Genomic DNA, 17727 nt, shown 5'->3' on the forward strand with positions numbered 1-17727 from the left:
ATCCCCTTTTTAAAAAACTCCCTTTGTCCAGCAACCTTTTCCTTGTTTGTACTCTAGCTCCCTCTCTTATCAGCCTTGTAATTATCAGACCTGTCCACTAGGGGGGCTCCCTTACCCCAGCTATTCTCTCTTTCTTGTCTCTTATGTCCTGAACTTACATTTATTTTTTCCTGCTGTTCCTTAACTACTATTTAGTCCACTCACTTTACCCATTATTTCTACTATCCACACCCACCTCTTCTAGACTTACTTCTCACTATCCTTTTCCCACACCTGTCTTTTCTAACTTACCTTCTGGAGTCAGTCTTGCTGATTGTTTTTTACAACTGCATTTGTATCTGTCTCCTGTACTAATCCTTAGTTTCTGATTTACCTCTCCATTGACTCTTACTCTTTCTACCCACTTTTTCTCTCAGTCCATACCATTTCTACCCCTCTATCAGATTATACCTCTACCTTGCACTACAAAGTATCCCATGCTCCTCTCTAAAGTTGTCTCTCTCTTCCTCTCTGTAATTGTCTCTCCCTTGCCCCTCCCACCTACAACTACTCTTTCCCCCTACTACCCTCCCCTCTCCACCTTTATCCTTGAACTCCCATAAATACCCTGGGCCTAGGGGGGCACCATCTTTAGGAATTAGGATAACACCTGGCTGCTGTCTGCTCCGCTCCCAGCATCTAACCCATGCATTATGTAAGTAATGAAATTGTTGCCGCTGTTCATGCTAAATGCTTGTAATGTTTTTGTGCCAAATAACCAGTTTGCACTAGCTGCTGTAAAGGAATTACTGAAAGTGTGTATCTTTAACTTGTTATATTCAAATTGTGGAGTGCTTGTGAATTTACACTGCTGGCACCTTTTTTGCGCCTATTGTTGTAGCCCTACGAGACTGCTTGTGAAGGCTTTGCAAATGTTATTATTAGCTGAGATTAGTGGATTAGTAGCGATCTCCCCTTCCTTTTCTATCTAGAGCTAAGAACGCTGTCTGGAAGTGTTTGACTGTTTTCCCTGACTCGGCTTCCTGAACTCCGGCTTCCACGTGGAGTTCTTGAAAGTGTTTAATTACTACTTGTCCTGTTCATCTGTAATTGCTCGCACAGTTGGGTCTAAATAGTTCGTAGCACTGCTTCTCGTGTAGCTAAAAGCTGACATTGGGTTCTGGTGTACAACAACACCTGTTTTAACTAATTCCCTTAACTTCTACCTAAGCGGACCTTTCACTGAATGTCCCTTCCTACATACAGACCTTCGAAGCCTATATACTGTGATTTGAGCTACACTAATTTAGTTTATTTAGTTTACACTGTGATTTGAGCTACACTAATTAGTTTATTTAGTTTAAGTATTTTTACTTATGTAATGAAAGGTCTAATATTGTATATCCCTACACTAAACTGCTTAGTTTTGTTTGCTCGCTCAGTGGGTCCGATCAGTTACTAGCGCTGCCGCCCGTGCAGCTGAAAGCCGATATTTGGCTTCGGTGTACTACAGAGACTAATTTTAACTAATTTTGGTAATCTCCCTTGCAACTGGATCTTTCTCTGAATGTACAAGCTTTTACATGAGTCCCCGAAGCATGTATAAGGCATTTTTGACCTACACTAATAATTTATTTAGTGTATTAGTATAGTGTTTTTTTTTTTTTTTTTTTTGGGGTATGAGTGTATTACTTGTATAATTTTACACTATATTTGTTTAGTTGTGCTTGCTTGCACAGTGGGCCTGAATAGCCTGCAGCACTGACTCTGTGCAGCTGAAAGCCGGCATTAAGCTTTGACTGCCTCTGTGCAGCTGAAAGCCGACATTAAGCTTTGGCGTACGACAAAAACTGATTTAAACTATATTTCTTCACTCCCACTCAAGCGGACCTTTTTCTGAGTGTATTTGCTAATATATGGTTCCCCGAAGCCTGTAAAAGGCTTTTGTATAACACTAAATAGTTTTTTTACCCTGATGTACGAATCCTCCCCACAGACCAACCTTGTACTGAGTAAGTGTTAGCACAGCATTTGAAGAAAATGTTTACATGATGTACTACTACTGCAGTTCTAGCATAGTACCTATAGATATGGTTTAACATGACTTACTAATACTGCAGTTTAATAATTAAAAATGTCTAATTGCTTTGTTTAATTCAGTGCTACTTCAAAATGGGTACTGAGCTATAGCAATATAAAGTAATACATTGTTGCCAACAAGTGTTTGGATAGACATACTTGCTATCTACTGATGCTATTTTTGTGAATGTTTAGCCCATTTTCTATAGAGTTTGGACTTTTCAAATGAAATTTGTTATTAATGGATGTGTCGCTGATTGATTAGTGTAATGTATGAGTAAGCTTACCTTGCTATGTGAAATCTACTGTTTCTCATCGCTACCTTCTCTCTCTTGCCTCCTCAAGTTACCTGCTCATCTTGTGTTACCTGCACTAGTCTTTAGGAGCATAAAAGACCCTCTCCAACTTATCGGAGGCTCACCTCACTGAATAATCCACCATGCAATCCCTCTCCAAAGGACACCAGCAAAGTATGTTTGTGGAATAATTCCTGCCCGAAAGACTGTCCACTATTGTACCTATACTACATGGTTAGAGAAAGTACTGAGCTAGGAGAGCCAGCAGCCTCTACCCCCCCCCCCCCTGTATCTCATACACTCTCTTCCCATCCCCTTTTTAAAAAACTCCCTTTGTCCAGCAACCTTTTCCTTGTTTGTACTCTAACTTCCTCTCTTATCAGCCTTGTAATTATCAGAACTGCCCACTAGGGGGCTCCCTTACCTCAGCTATTCCCTCTTTCTTGTCTCTTATGCCCTGAACTTACATTTATTTTCTCCTGCTGTTTCTTAACTACTATTTAGTCCACTCACTTTACCCTCTATTTCTACTATCTACACCCACCTCTTCTAGACTTACTTCTCACTATCCTTCTCCCACACCTGTCTTTTCTAACTTACCTTCTGGAGTCAGTCTTGCTGATTGTTTTTTACAACTGCATTTGTATCGGTCTCAACCCGCTCCCTACCCCCAAATCTCACCCACCCCCAGGGGTCCTACTCTTATACTTACTTAACCACACCTCTTCCTCCTCCAATTACTTCTGGGAATTACTAGCCACACATCTTCCTTCTCCTAGTACTCCCAGAACACTCTACCACTTTTCATCTTCTCTTACATCTGCCTTCTCTTACCACTCTCTTCCATCTTACCACCACCTTCACATTTCTCCAACCTCACCCTTTTTACTTCCAAATTTTACCTATATATATCCAATAGTAAATCTGCACAATGTATAAACCTCCCACCCCATTACTTATCCTACTTTTATTCACACTAATACTACTTCTTACTCTAATCTTTGCCTACTTACTTACTTCCTATGAATATCCATTACATCTAGGCCATCTCTATCATAACAAGGAAACCAATGCTCTATCTCTTCCACTCCTCTTTAACCATGCTAATATAACAACTTCACCCAAATACCTACTTGCAAAGTATCATAGAATACTACATATTAAATATTACACCCTTAATCTCAGGAAAACTCTATTTCTATACAACACATTCCCTAACCCAAGCTATATAGTATTACTACTCTCAATTAAAGATAGAGATATCCACCCTAACCCAGGCCCAACAAATATTCCTAGTACTCTCCACAGCCAAAATCCCTACCCTATCAATTCCCTTAGTAATACATCTAACTCCCTCCAAGTAGCCCATCTTAATATACATAGCATAAACAATAAAGTACCTCATCTCCAAGCTCTAGTAGAAGTATATTCCTTTGATATCCTCTGCTTAACAGAAACATGGTTAAAACCTGATATCAAAGACAATGAATTCCTTCCACCTGGATATAACATACTAAGACTCGACCAAGTAGCCAAGAAAGGAGGAGGGGTAGCTATTCTATTTAAATCAGGCTTACAGTTAACCACCTACAACTGTAAACTACCTCTTGATTCTAATGCAGAAATTCTCATCTCCAAACTTCATATTAACAATGCCAAATCCATATATATCATCTGTATGTATCTTCCTCCTGGTAATAACATTACCACCATGGAAAATATTATTTGCTGGCTATCCCAACACTTGCCTCAAGAAACCATAATCCTAGGAGATATAAACATTGACTGGAACTGCTATTGCAGCAGCCTCCCTACAACCCACATTAACCTATATGGTTTTACTCAAACTATTACATCCCCCACCAGGATCAATAAAACTAACCACAAAGCTAGAATATTATACTGGATTCTCATAAACCATCTCCCTCACAGCTATGATTCAGGAACCCTCCCTGATGATATAAGTGACCACTCCCTGACCTATATTATCAGGCGCAAAACCCATACTCCTAATCCAACATCTGTCAAAAATATCAGATCCAAAAAGAACTGTAACCCTGAACTATTTGAAAAAGAACTAAGAGCTTGCAATTGGTCTCCCTTAAAACACCTCCCTTTAGAAGAAGCCATCAATTACTTTAACTCTAACTCTCTTGCCATTCTCAACCAGCACGCTCCAACCAGATTAATTAGAGTTAAAACCAAGTCTGTCCCATGGCTTTCAAAAGCAACCAGACGCAAAATGCACCTTAGAAATAAACACTGGGCCAAATGGAGAATGACTAAAAATCCTGTTGACCAACAAACCTTTAGACAGTTAAGAAATGACACTAAGAAAGCTATACTCTCTGATAAAAGAAATTACTAGCTACAACTTCAACAAACTAATCAAAACAACCCTCAAAAATTCTGGTCTAGCATTAACCAATTACTCCACCCAGATCAATCCACCACACCTAACCCTCAAAATACTGACCATACTAATCCCATGAATGCAGCCAATACATTCAATACCTTCTTTACTAATACTATCCAAACACTGGCTAGTCAGCTATCACCTAATGACTTCACTATACCTTCCTATAACTCCACCTCACCCCCTCCTTTTCATTTACAACCTGTCCCAACTACATGCATTATAAGCCTCATACAAAAACTAAAACCATGCTCTCCCTCAGCAGATCAACTACCTGCTGATTTTCTACAGCTATCAGGCAAAACTATAGCTTATCCTATTTCCATTCTGTTCAATAGGACTATTACCGAAGGTCACATACCTAGCCTATGGAAAGTCTCTCATATTATCCCCCTCCATAAAGGCGGACACTCAAATGAGCTCTCCAACTACCGCCCTATTGCCCTTCTCTCGCCCCTAGCAAAGATCATGGAGAAATGTATCCATAGGCAATTACTTGACCACTTAACCCAAAATAACTTACTTTCCAGCTGTCAACATGGTTTCAGACCTTCACACAGCACTACCACTGCCCTCCTTTCCTTTACAGATTGCATAAACAAAACTCGTAACCTTAATAACCTTTCTTCAGCACTATTCATTGACCTGTCCAAAGCATTTGACATGGTCAATCATCAGATTCTCATCAACATACTAGAATCCCTATCATTAGATGCACCTTCTATAAAATGGTTCCAGTCCTACCTAGATAAAAGACAACAGGCAGTAATTTGGAATAAGACTATTTCTACCCTCCAACCAGTTGCCCTAGATGTCCCTCAAGGGTCCATACTAGGACCTCTCCTCTTCTCAATATTTATTAATGACCTTCGTTTAGCCATCCCCCAAGCCACATGCATACAATATGCCGATGACTCCACACTTATATGCTCAGCCAAATCCACAACTGAACTTCTCTCTCTTACCCAGAAGGCATTTAACACAGCTGAACAATGGTTTACACAGCGTTGCCTTCTTTTGAACCCTAAAAAAAGCTAAACTCCTCCTCTTTAATCCAATTCACAAGTCCTCTCCACTTGATTTCTCAATTTTATCCACTAATGGCACCATTATATCACCCGACACAACCACCAAACTATTGGGTATCACCATTGATAACAATTTGAACTTTGACATCCATATCAACAATACAATAAAAACTGTCAACAAAAAACTTGGCTCCCTCTATAGAATTAAATCTTATCTTTCTCCCACAGCTAGAACAACCATAGCTCATACTCGTCTAATCTCTACCCTCCTCTATGCCTCACCTATTTTTACTAACCTTTCTAAAAATAACCTCAGCAAACTGGAAACTTCCTACAATAACATCGCTAGATTTGCAACAAGAAACCCTTACAGAACCCACCACTGCATAAATATAAAGCAGCTTGGATGGCTTGAACTACAAAACGTGATTAAATTCCATCAACTAACCATTTCCCATAAAACTCTTTATAAACCTTCCTGTACTCCTATTCTATCTACCCTCATCACTCCATACACAAATCTAAAATCACTACGTTCCTCACACAAAAATCTCCTATATACCTCTAAACCTAACAACAAGGCTGGTGAATCTCTCTTCTCTAATGCTGTTGGAAAAACCTGGAATCTTCTCCCCAGCGACCTTTCCTCTCTTCCCTCTCTATCACTCTTCAAAAATAGACTGAAACCCTACCTTACAACACACTGGTTGTGCCCCTGTACTAAACCTGACTAGGCTTCTATCCACCTAATTAAACTTAGCTCTGCCTATCCCTCACTACTCATAAACCAATACATATTATTTTACCTATAAATATAGATTTCCTCCTAAACTACACTGTGCCCAGTCACTCTATACACTTCCTACTGAAGAATATTTTTTTCTTTACATTATACTTGTATATAATTAACCTGTCTCCTCTTTTGACCTTAGTCTTTCTGTTTATCTATATTTTAGACCTGCATATTGTATAGTATAAGCATTCTTGCGCTACACGTTTTTTTTTCCTCACAGTATTTTATGTTGTAACCTGTAACATTCATTGTTTACAACTAATGCTGCAATTTAGTCATTTTTTTTCTTTTATTTTTCTCTTGATGTACCTGTAATCTGCTTGTTTAATATGAATATTTCATTTAGTCTTATTTTGTATATTGAGTACTAAGTTTTTCATTTATCTGTATTGGAGCTTATCTCCCCGGGCCTCTACTGAAAATGGACATGTATCCAGCTAGACTAGCCCGGTCAACAAATATAAAATAAAATAATAATAAATAATAAATTAAGCTGTTACTCAATGCGCAGCCATCTTGTAAGTCCATTTGTTTTTTTATTTTTATTTTTATTTATTTATTTACTGTGGAGGTGTAGGATATCAAAGAGAGTGGGTCCTTAACAGCATAGAATGCTATACATAAATCACTGTATAGGAGTCTGTAACTGACAAGAGTTCAGGGATATAGCTTCAAGCCTGTCTTGGTACCTGAACATCTTTACTCTGGTGATCTTTATAGTTTGGAACCTCTGAGGTCTTTTTAGCTGTTTGATATGTCTGGATAGCTGCATACTAATAGGTGTATTATATTCTATAATTGGTTTGATCAGAGCTTGGTGTAAAGGAATGATAACTTCTTTTGACCTGGATGATATACCTCTCATTAGATGTTACTATGTGTTGGACATAGACAGAAGCTTGAGTGGCTTTTTATGGTTGAAATGTTCTGAATTGGGGAGTTTGTCATTATTGGTTCATATGCTTTGTTTCATTGCTTACTGGGAAAATGTTTTAAACTATAAAACACACTCTAACAAGTGGTGCTGTATTATACAAGGGATATAATGCAGTTATTATATACGGTAAACTCTCAGTTAACCAGCACTCATGGGGAATTGTAGATTCCAGATAACTGTAGTTTTTGGTTGCTTGAAAGTTACTATTAAAAATAAGTCTGACTAACAGTGTACCCTATACTATTTGTTTGGTTTGACTTGTTCTCAGGTTGGGGAGAGAGGGAATTTATTCCTATCTTCCTTTTTAAAACTCATACTCTAAAAACATAAGGTATGTTTCTGCGAGGGGAAAACAGAAAGTGTAACACATGAAAATTGGATTGTATTTCTTCGATCTTTTTTTGCTGGTTGCTTATGTTCTGGTTAACTGCGAGTTTACTGTATTATAATTAATACAATCAGGAAGGTGAATCAAAGCATTTTTGCATGGTTCTGAAAATGTGTGCAAGGGGCCTATGATTTGAAAACTGCCCAAAGGTAAACTTAACCTGTCACTGGCCAGATACATTTTCTTTGAATGTGGGTTTCAATGCTGTTTCAGTGAATGTGAGATTCAAAGGTAGAGAAGTTTTAATGCTAAGTCTGTTTTCATTGTAAGACTATTGCTTTCTTTAGGTTTAGCAAATGTCTATCAGTGTTTGTGCTATAAAATTTGAAATAAAAGTTGTAAATTAAATCCAAATATCTGTAATCATTGTAGAAGTAAAGCATACAACAGTATGCACACAAAGTTTTGAACAGTGGTTATGGCAACTGGAGAGAAATAGTTAAGTAATGGGACACTGGAAAGGCTGGGGGGGGGGGTGCTGCATCGGGGGGATCTGGGTTTGCACTCCCCTGCAAAAAATCCTGCAGGCTCCCCTGCTGATGGATGCAAAAAATCAAAAGGTGCTTCAACAAAGTATTAGTTTAAGGGTGTGCACATTTATGCAACCAGCTTATTGTACATTTTTTATTTTTTATATTTTTCCCCTAACAGATTTCTCTGTTTTTCAATTGAATTGTACAGGTTATAGGTTACATTAAAAGTGGGAAAAGTTTTGAAATGATTTATTGTGGTCTCATTTTTTTATATCACAAAAACCTGGCATTTTAGCAGGGGTGTGTACACTTTTTATATCCACTGTATGTCCAGAGCAGGCTTTCAAGGGGACCTGGGGAATATCAAACAGGTATAAGCACTCTCTAATTTCTAAAGAAAAACACTGATTTCCAGCCACATTGTAAAGTAATGGAATACATTTAATAATAAGTAAAATGATTACAAGAATGTAAATCAATAACTTTCAATAAAAATCAGAATTCAATCACCAGAAATGTAAAATCAAACTGTAGGATAGGAGTCCGTTATTCTAGAAAAACGCTATCTTAATAACTAAGATTTCTTAATCTAACTAAAGAATACTGTCCCTGATCTAATCTAACATATAACAACAAGGCAAAAGGCAGGCTTACAGTTTTTTTGGTGAGTTCTCTTTCATGGGTGTCCACTGGCTGCACAGTACTTGATGAAACTGCAGGCTCAACTGTCTTCAGCAGTCTCAACTATCTAATTTTAAAAATAACAGTCAGATGTTTGAAAAGTTATTTTCCTGTCAATCAGCTGTTTAAATAATCACTTAGCAATCAGGAACATTCTGATATCACTTACTGTTCAACTAATTCTCCCCGGTACTTTAGAATGTGCCTCTCAGATGTGTGCAATTAGAAATGTATCAAAACAGTGACATATTCTTTAAACATTCTGTATGCACAGGGAAACACTCAACATTTTAAAAATCTTATCTACATTTCACAATTAGACATGCTGGTATACAATGCAAGTTAATCTGAAAATATACACAAATTTCCTGCCAGACATGCTAACACAGTTGACAGTGTTTTGATTTTCTTCACATTTCTCCCCCTCTTATGACTCAAGCATGGTTTTTCAGGTGACCCTTGAAAACCGAGGCTTGAGAAAAATGGGTTTGTCTGGGAATATCAACCCGCTCCTCTCCTTCTAGGAAACGTGGCTGAGTACAGCCCCCCTACTTCATAATTTGAAACATCTACCTGTACAGTAAATTCTTTATTATGGGCTGGCTAACACAGGGGGTCTCATAAAATCTCTTTTAGTTTTTGGAATGCTTGTTCACAATCTGTGGTCCATACTACCTTGTCCGGTTTATACTTCCAAGTTAGTTCCATATGGGGTGCAGGTATGGTACTGTAATTGGGCACAAATTTTGTATAGTATCCCACTGTCCTTAAAAATGCTCTCACTTGTTTCTTAGTAACAGGAACTGGCCACACTTGAATAGCTTCCACCTTAACAGGTTCTGGCCTAATTTTAACACTCCCCACTCTGTGTCCTATGTAAGTGACCTCTGCCATACCCACTTGACACTTATTGAGTTTAATGGTAAGTCCTGCCCTGCTTAATCTATCCAAGACCTCCCTCAAATGTTGGTCTGGAAATGCCTGTAGCATAGTCTTCAATGTAGAATGTAACCTCTCCACAAGACTGTAAGTCTGGGGATAGTAGGCTGTGTTCTTTAAATGTTTCACCCCACAACACTTCCATATACAAGTCATCAGGTCTGACATGAAGTTGGCACCTTGGTCAGTCAGTATTTCCCATGGAAAACCTACTCTGATGAAGATTCCTAACAAAGCATTTGCCACCTTCACTACATGAACATCACCTGCAAAAGGAATATTATTGTCTTTAGCTAGAAGTGGCACATGGTAAGCTCTAGGCTCTACCAACTGCCGTACTACCTAACCTTTCAACCCTCCCTTAGGAGTCCACTTTTTATACAACAAACCTTTGTTCCTGTATACAGACTCCCCTCTTTCTTGAACCACAGGTGCTTCCTTAACTATCTCCCTCAGGCTTTGTATTGTAGGGTTCATAAGTTGAGCCTGTCTCAACTTCACATTTGCTATCCTCCCAAGCTCCTCTTCTGCAGGAAGCCTAGTAACTTCTAACATCTGTACCTCACTGTCAGTCTGAGTGCTATCACTCACCTCCATCCTTGCAGTCACCATGTCCAAGGGAACATCAGTACCTTCCAGCAGCTGTGGCTCACATTCAGACTTGCTGTTATCAGATAGGACCTTCTCTGAAACAGCCACCTTGCCAGTCCCAGCTTTAGGTATGAGATCTTTCTGGGTCCCACCCAGACTACTGGACCTATGTGCCTGTCTCCCATCCTGACTATGCGTCACTGTATGCACACAAGGCACTGCATCATCACAGTCATTCCCTATCAGGACATCTACAGGAATATCCTCAAACATAAGCTCCCCTTCCACAGGAAGCCTAGTAAATGCCAACAGCTGCACCTCGCTGTCACTCTGGGTACCACCACTCACCTCCATCCTTGTAGTCACCATGTCCAAGGGAACATCAGCACTCACCAGCAGCTGTGGCTCACATTCAGACTTACTGCTATCAGACAGCACCTTCTCTGAAACAGCCACCATGCCAGTCCCAGCTTCAGGTATGAGATCTTTCTGGGTTCCTCCCAGATTACCGGACCTACATGCCTTTCTCCAAGCCTGACTGTATGTCACTGCATGTACAAACGATGCTGCATCATCAAAGTCGTTCCCTATCAGGACATCTGCAGGAATATCCTCAAACACACCTACTTGCTTGCTTCCTCTTTCACCCCCCCAATCAACATGAACCCTTGCCAATGGTATTTGGAACAGGGTCCTTCCCAACGCTCTGACTGGAGTGGACTGCCCACCAAGTACTGCTCTTCTCTAAACACTGCAGGCCTCACAATGGTTATATCAGAACCTGTATCCCTTTTAGCAGTTACCTGTTTACCATCTACTAAGATAGGATATATATTTTGGTGAACATTTGGCACCCCAGTTGTTTCTAAACAACTTACCACTGGCAGTTTGTCATCACCACTTGCTGGCTCCCTCACCTTTTGTTTCTCACCTCACCTCAGTGGACATTTGACTGCTATGCGGCTCCTCTGGTTACACTTGAAACCTCTAATCCCTACCCGTGCACTCGGATTAGTAGTTCCCCCTGTTACTGGTGTACTCTGTTGGAGTGGTTTAGTCTGCACCCCATTGGTTGCCTTACGTTCATGTGCAGCACTGGGTATCACTCTCCTATGCAGTAGTGCTCTGTTTGCCAAGTAGAGATCCTTTTTCTCCCCAACTCCTCAGCAGAGTTGCACTCACAGTCTGCTAGCCAGACTCTCATGTCATCAGGCAAAACACTGAGGACTTGTTCCCTCGACAAAAGGTCTGCCTGTCCCTTAAAAGTGGTGACCTGACACCCACTCAACCATGAAAACAGTGGAATTAATAAAACTAATGTTGATGAAGATCTATCCTTTGTAACAATTGATAGAGCAGATATTATTGTATTAAAAGTTAAAGATTCTTCACAGCTGGTCAGCAAAGATATTCTTGTAATTGGAGATTCGGTTATTAGAGGAACTGATACTTATATTTGCAGAGACGATAATGAACATCAAATAGTGTTATACTTGCCAGGAGCAAAAACAGACAATGTGAGACAATCCTTGGAATGCCTCGATGTAAGGAAGTACGGATCTGTTTTTATTCATGTTGGTACAAATGATCTCATCCACAAGGATTCTCTGACTGTTAGTAGGGAACTGACAGCCCTCTTTCATAGTATAGCTTGTACTGGTATTAGGACATATTTGTCACAAATCACCTATAGAAAGGATAGTCAGGTCACTGTCAATAAAAAGATTTTTGGGGTAAATACCTACAATGAAAAAATGTCCTGTTTTAAAAAGTTGAAATGTGTAAAGCATTCAAGCCTAGTTTTAGGCAGACGTGTTCAGACAGGATGGCCTGCATTTGTCAAGATCAGGGAAGAGAATTTTTGCAGCAGATATTTTGGAATATTTGACAAACACTAGGCAGGATTTTTAGCAGGTTGAAAATGTAAACCTTCACAAACAGCTACATTTGATGCATCTCTGATGGTTGTTAATGCTAGGAGCATTAATAATAAAGTTTTTTTATTGGAAAATTTGCTATGTTCCCACAAGACTGATGTTGTTATTATTTATGAAAATGGTTAAAGAACAATGACTGGAAACCATTTCTGTCAGGGAATAAATATTTTTACTGTAACAGATATTCTAACAAAAAATCAGGTGGCTGTGTTATGGTAGGGATTAAAGATAGTTAAGAGACCTGTGGTTATTACATGTTCAGTGATAACACCAATTCTATAGACTGTATAACTGTGACAATAAAGACAACCCTGGAACATATAACAATTGTTGAAATGTAAAGACCACCAAAGTCAAGTGCAGATGACCTAAAGGAATTCATACATTTCTGGAATGAAACACAGGAGAGAAGAATAATATTAGCTGGGAACTTAAATTTACTAGAAACAGACTAGAATAATACTGATTCAACAACATTAGTAAGGAAATTATTCACAACGTATATTCAGGAACAATTGCTCCAGATTGTTAAAAAACCTACCAGGGAACGGAACATACTAGACATCATTTGTGTTCCTAAAGAAATTACTGTTATTGCAAGTCAAGTTTTACCACCATCGATGTGCAGTGATCATGGGGTTATAAAGGTTAATTTGTTGCTAGATAATTCTGCAAAACTGAAATCTTACAGATTATATGGAAGCAAAACAGTCACTACGTAAAACTAACTGGAGTGAGGTGTTTCGTGGAAAAACTGCAGATGGAATGTAAAATTTTGAAAGAGAAATTGTCTGAGTGAGAAATTGTTTGAGTGCAAAAAATCAAAAAAATATTTTCATCAGAATCTAGGTACACTATGTCAGGGGGATATATTTCCATAAGAACAAGATAGCTGATTAAGGTGAGAGACAAAAATATAAGAAATGGAAAAGAGATTGAACTACATCTTTGAAAACTGAAATAAACAAACTGGACAAATAGATTAAGCATAGTGTGAGACAAGATCAAGATAAATTTGAAGAAAATTTATATAAAGATATTGAGCATTGAAGGAAACCTTTTTACAGATACATGGTGTGGAAGGAGTAAAGACATACAGACTGATACACTGTGTGCAGATTCTAAAATTTATTCCCAGGCAGAACAGATTATAAATATATTTACAAAATCTTATGCAAAATAGTTTGGCTCCACAAAAAGGGTGATAAGTTGTCCTAGTGACATCCAGATAACCTCAGATACTGGAGTCAAATTAGATTATATTGAACAAGAACTGTGCAAACTGGATCCAAACAAAGCACAGGGAGGAGACAGAATTAGTAACAATGACGTGAGAACACTTCAGCAAGAACTTACAGTACCATTATACTGTTATTCACTAGGTCATATAAATATGGTGAGATTTCTCAAGATTGGAGACATATGCTTATTAAACCTGTCTTTGAGGAAAAGGGGAGTAGGACAAACCCAGAATCATATAGACCCTTAAGTCTACTTGTTGTAGAAAAATAATGGAGATGGTAATATTGGATAAGTTATTGTCAGAAATGTATAAGTTGGGACATGAACCCATATATTTATTTAACATTTGTTTACTGGGAAAGTCCGACTTGAAACAAAGCCAATTTTCAACGGAGGCCAAGGGAGAAATGCTCCAGATGCATGTCTTTGTAATATGGGAGAAAACTGGAGTACCCGGAGAAAACCTACACGAACGTCGGGAAGACATGCAGACTCCACACAGAAGGTACTCCAGCCGAGAATCAAACCGGAGACCCTCTTGCTGTGAGGCGACAATGCTACTGCTGCACCAGCATGCGTATGTTGAAAATAGATCTATTACCACCTGTAACATGATGTTCTATAACAATATAATAACAGCTATGAATGCAAAATTGTGCTGTGATGTAATTTAACATCAGCATTTGACAGTGTCATACACAAAATACTGATCAATAAATTAGACCAACTAGGTATTGATGTACTGCTGATAAGATGGATAGCTGCATGGCTTACAAATAGGACATGGCAGGTATCATACAGCAAATGAACAGGTGAAATCCTTGGTTACAGTCGGGGTATCCCACAGGGCTCTGTCCTAGGCTCTTACTTATTTAGATTGCATCTTTCAGACCTAACTTTTTCATCTGAGATATTCTACAGTGTATATGCAGACGACCTGAAATTGGGTAAACTGATTACAAGTGTTACAAATAAGCCATGTCTGCAAAATAACTTGACTAACTTGACCATTTGGGGACAGGAGAATAATATGCTGATAAATACATCAAAAACTAAACATATGAGATTTGGAAGACATAAATTGAAAGGTGAATATTTAATATGGCACACAATGATTGAAACTATAGACTCATTTAAGGACCTGGGTATATGGGTAGATCCAGCTATAAGTTTTTCTAATCATGTCAACCAATTCTTTAATGATACTTATAAAACTATAGGTTGGATAAAAAGATTTATAAAGTCTAAGAAATGAAAATTATGAAGTTATTGCTTGTTAGTTACATTAGACCCAAACCTGAGTAAGGAATGACAATACGGATACCCTATAAGAAAACAAGCATGAGTAAACTGGAAAGAGTACAGCAGAAATATACCAAGGGCATCCATGGATGTGAAAATTTACGTTATTATAAAAGACTAAAATATCTGAAGTTGTACAGTGTCTCTTAAAGATATCTAAGAGGAGATCTTATTCATGTATATATATATATATATATATATATATATATATATATATATATAGCATTTAGAGACAGACAACTACCTCTGGAAATGTGTGGGGTTATCAAAAAGTACTAGAGAATCATCAGATAACCTACGTAGAATATTCTATAGGAATGAGAAGTGCACTAATTGGTTCTCTGACAGAGTAGCTGATGCTTGGAACAGACTACCAAATTACATTAAAGCAAGTACTAGTTTAGATATTTTTTTAAGAACAGCCTGGACACTTATTATGGGAACAAGTGCTTTGGTATATTAGCAAGCTAGATGGGCATTTAAGCCTGTGCTTAAAATATTTGTATCTGTGAAAGTAAGTATTTAAGTCAGCAATATAATCACATACAGTTTCATCTAGCTTGCATCTGTGTTCACAAAACTTTTTTCTATAAGCTTCTGGTGTAAGCTTGAAACAGTCAAACAAGCAACATTTCTTTTTATCATAATTCAAACACTGAAACAGTCAAGTAAGTGACATTTTGTTTTATAATTCAAACAATCTACATCATTTAACTTTGCTCATTTAACTTTTCTACAGCTTGAACAGCTTTATCATGGAGTAAGGGAGTCAGGAGCCAAACCCAGAGCTCACAGTCAGCATCATATTGCCTACATACCATCTCAAAGATACAAATAAGAGTTGTCCCCATCTCTGTACTGAGGAAAAGTTTACTGACCTGTACAGCTTCTGGGGGCTAGTTATTCCCTTCCCCATTACCTGCATGACCCTCTTGAAGGGTAAGAAGCTTCACTTCATTGCTGGTCCTGTCTCTTATTCTCCTCACACTGTCTCTTGTTTTTCTTGGCTTCTAAATGTCTGACCGCCAGTTCATGTTGCTGGGCTTCCAGGTATAGTCTCTCCTCAGTCTCTAGAGGTTTGGCCTCCAGTTCACATTGACACTGTTTTTCTCACACTCTAGATGTCGCATTTACTCCTTGGGCTCCTGTTGTTGGGCTTCCAGGTGCAGTTTCTCCTCAGTCTCTAGATGTGCATTCACTCCTCAACCTCCAGATGTCGGGCTTCCAGGCGCAATCTCTTCAACTCCTGATAGATTCCCAGGTCCTCCAAAGAAAATCTGGACTGTCCCTTCTCAGCAGGCTATACATCACTGACATCCAACTGTATATCCTCTGAAATTCTGGTCTGAGCTATGGCTGCAACCAAGGCTGAAATCATTGCTTCCTTGGTCAGGTTGGCATGCACCAATCCTATGACGTCACACTCCTTAGCCAACTGGATTTTTGTTAGTTTTCTAAAATCTTCTGCTGACATCCTTGCCTGCTATCCCTGACTATCTAACTAAAAAATAAGTAAAACTGTGGTGGATTGAAATTCTGAATGTTTATGTCTTGGCCATCAAGAGTGTACACCTTAATGACAACTACCCGCAGGATACTGGAATCCAATTAAAAATCCTACCGCTAGCAAGAATAATGTGACATCTGGCCAATACCCACTGACCTGCCAAAAATTAAATGACATCCCTTACTATCTTGGGTCAGTAACTAAGGAGCTTCAATCCACACTACTGACTCCAATGTGAGACTGTCACTTAAACAGAAATAATATTTCACAATTTTCCCCTAAGAGCACAAAAGGAGCACACTCTATTTTTTCTGGGACTGGACTATATGCCTCTGTCCACCTCAAATGTATTTTCTTATTACACATTTCAGAGCAATGTGTCCCAGTTTAAGACCTCTGATACACTCACACTCAAAGTAAATTTAAATCTCACACATCCAAACACTTCTGGGAAAGCCTGACACAGATTTCCAGCTGTGTCTCTTCCACAAAATAATATGGTAATGCTGCCACCAATCAAAGTGTCTTTGTGTCCTTCTAAATGGGTGTCTAATTATGAAAATTAAATATTAAAAAGATGATAGCTATCTCCAGAGCAGGCAGGCCTTCAAGGGGACCTGGGGAGTATCAAGCAGGTATGAGCACGATTTAATCTCTAAAGAAAAACAATTTCCAGCCACAATATAAAGTAATAAGAAACATTTAATAATAAGTAAATGATTACAAAAATGTAAATCAATAACTTACAGTAAACACCAGAATTCAATCACCAGAAATGTAAAATCAAACTGTAGGCTAGGAGTCCATTATTCTAGAAAAACTCTGTCTTAATAACTAAGCTTTCCTAATCTAACTAACAAATACTTTCCATGATCTAATCTAACATATAACAGCAAGGCAAAAGGCAGGTTTACAGTTTTTTTTGTGTGTGTGAGTTCTATTTCATGGGTGTCCACTGTCTGCACAGCAATTGAAAAAACTGCCAGCTCAACTGTCATCAGCAGTCTCAACTGTATAATTTTAAAAATAACAGTCAGCTGTTTGAAAAAAAGTTATTTTCCTGTCAATCAACTGTTTAAATAATCACTTAGCAACCAGGAACATTTGAATGACATCACCTACTGTTCAGCTAATTCTCC

The sequence above is a fragment of the Protopterus annectens genome, chromosome 7.part0, assembly GCF_019279795.1.
Source record: "Protopterus annectens isolate FY-2018-M chromosome 7.part0, PAN1.0, whole genome shotgun sequence".
NCBI lineage: Eukaryota > Metazoa > Chordata > Ceratodontiformes > Protopteridae > Protopterus > Protopterus annectens.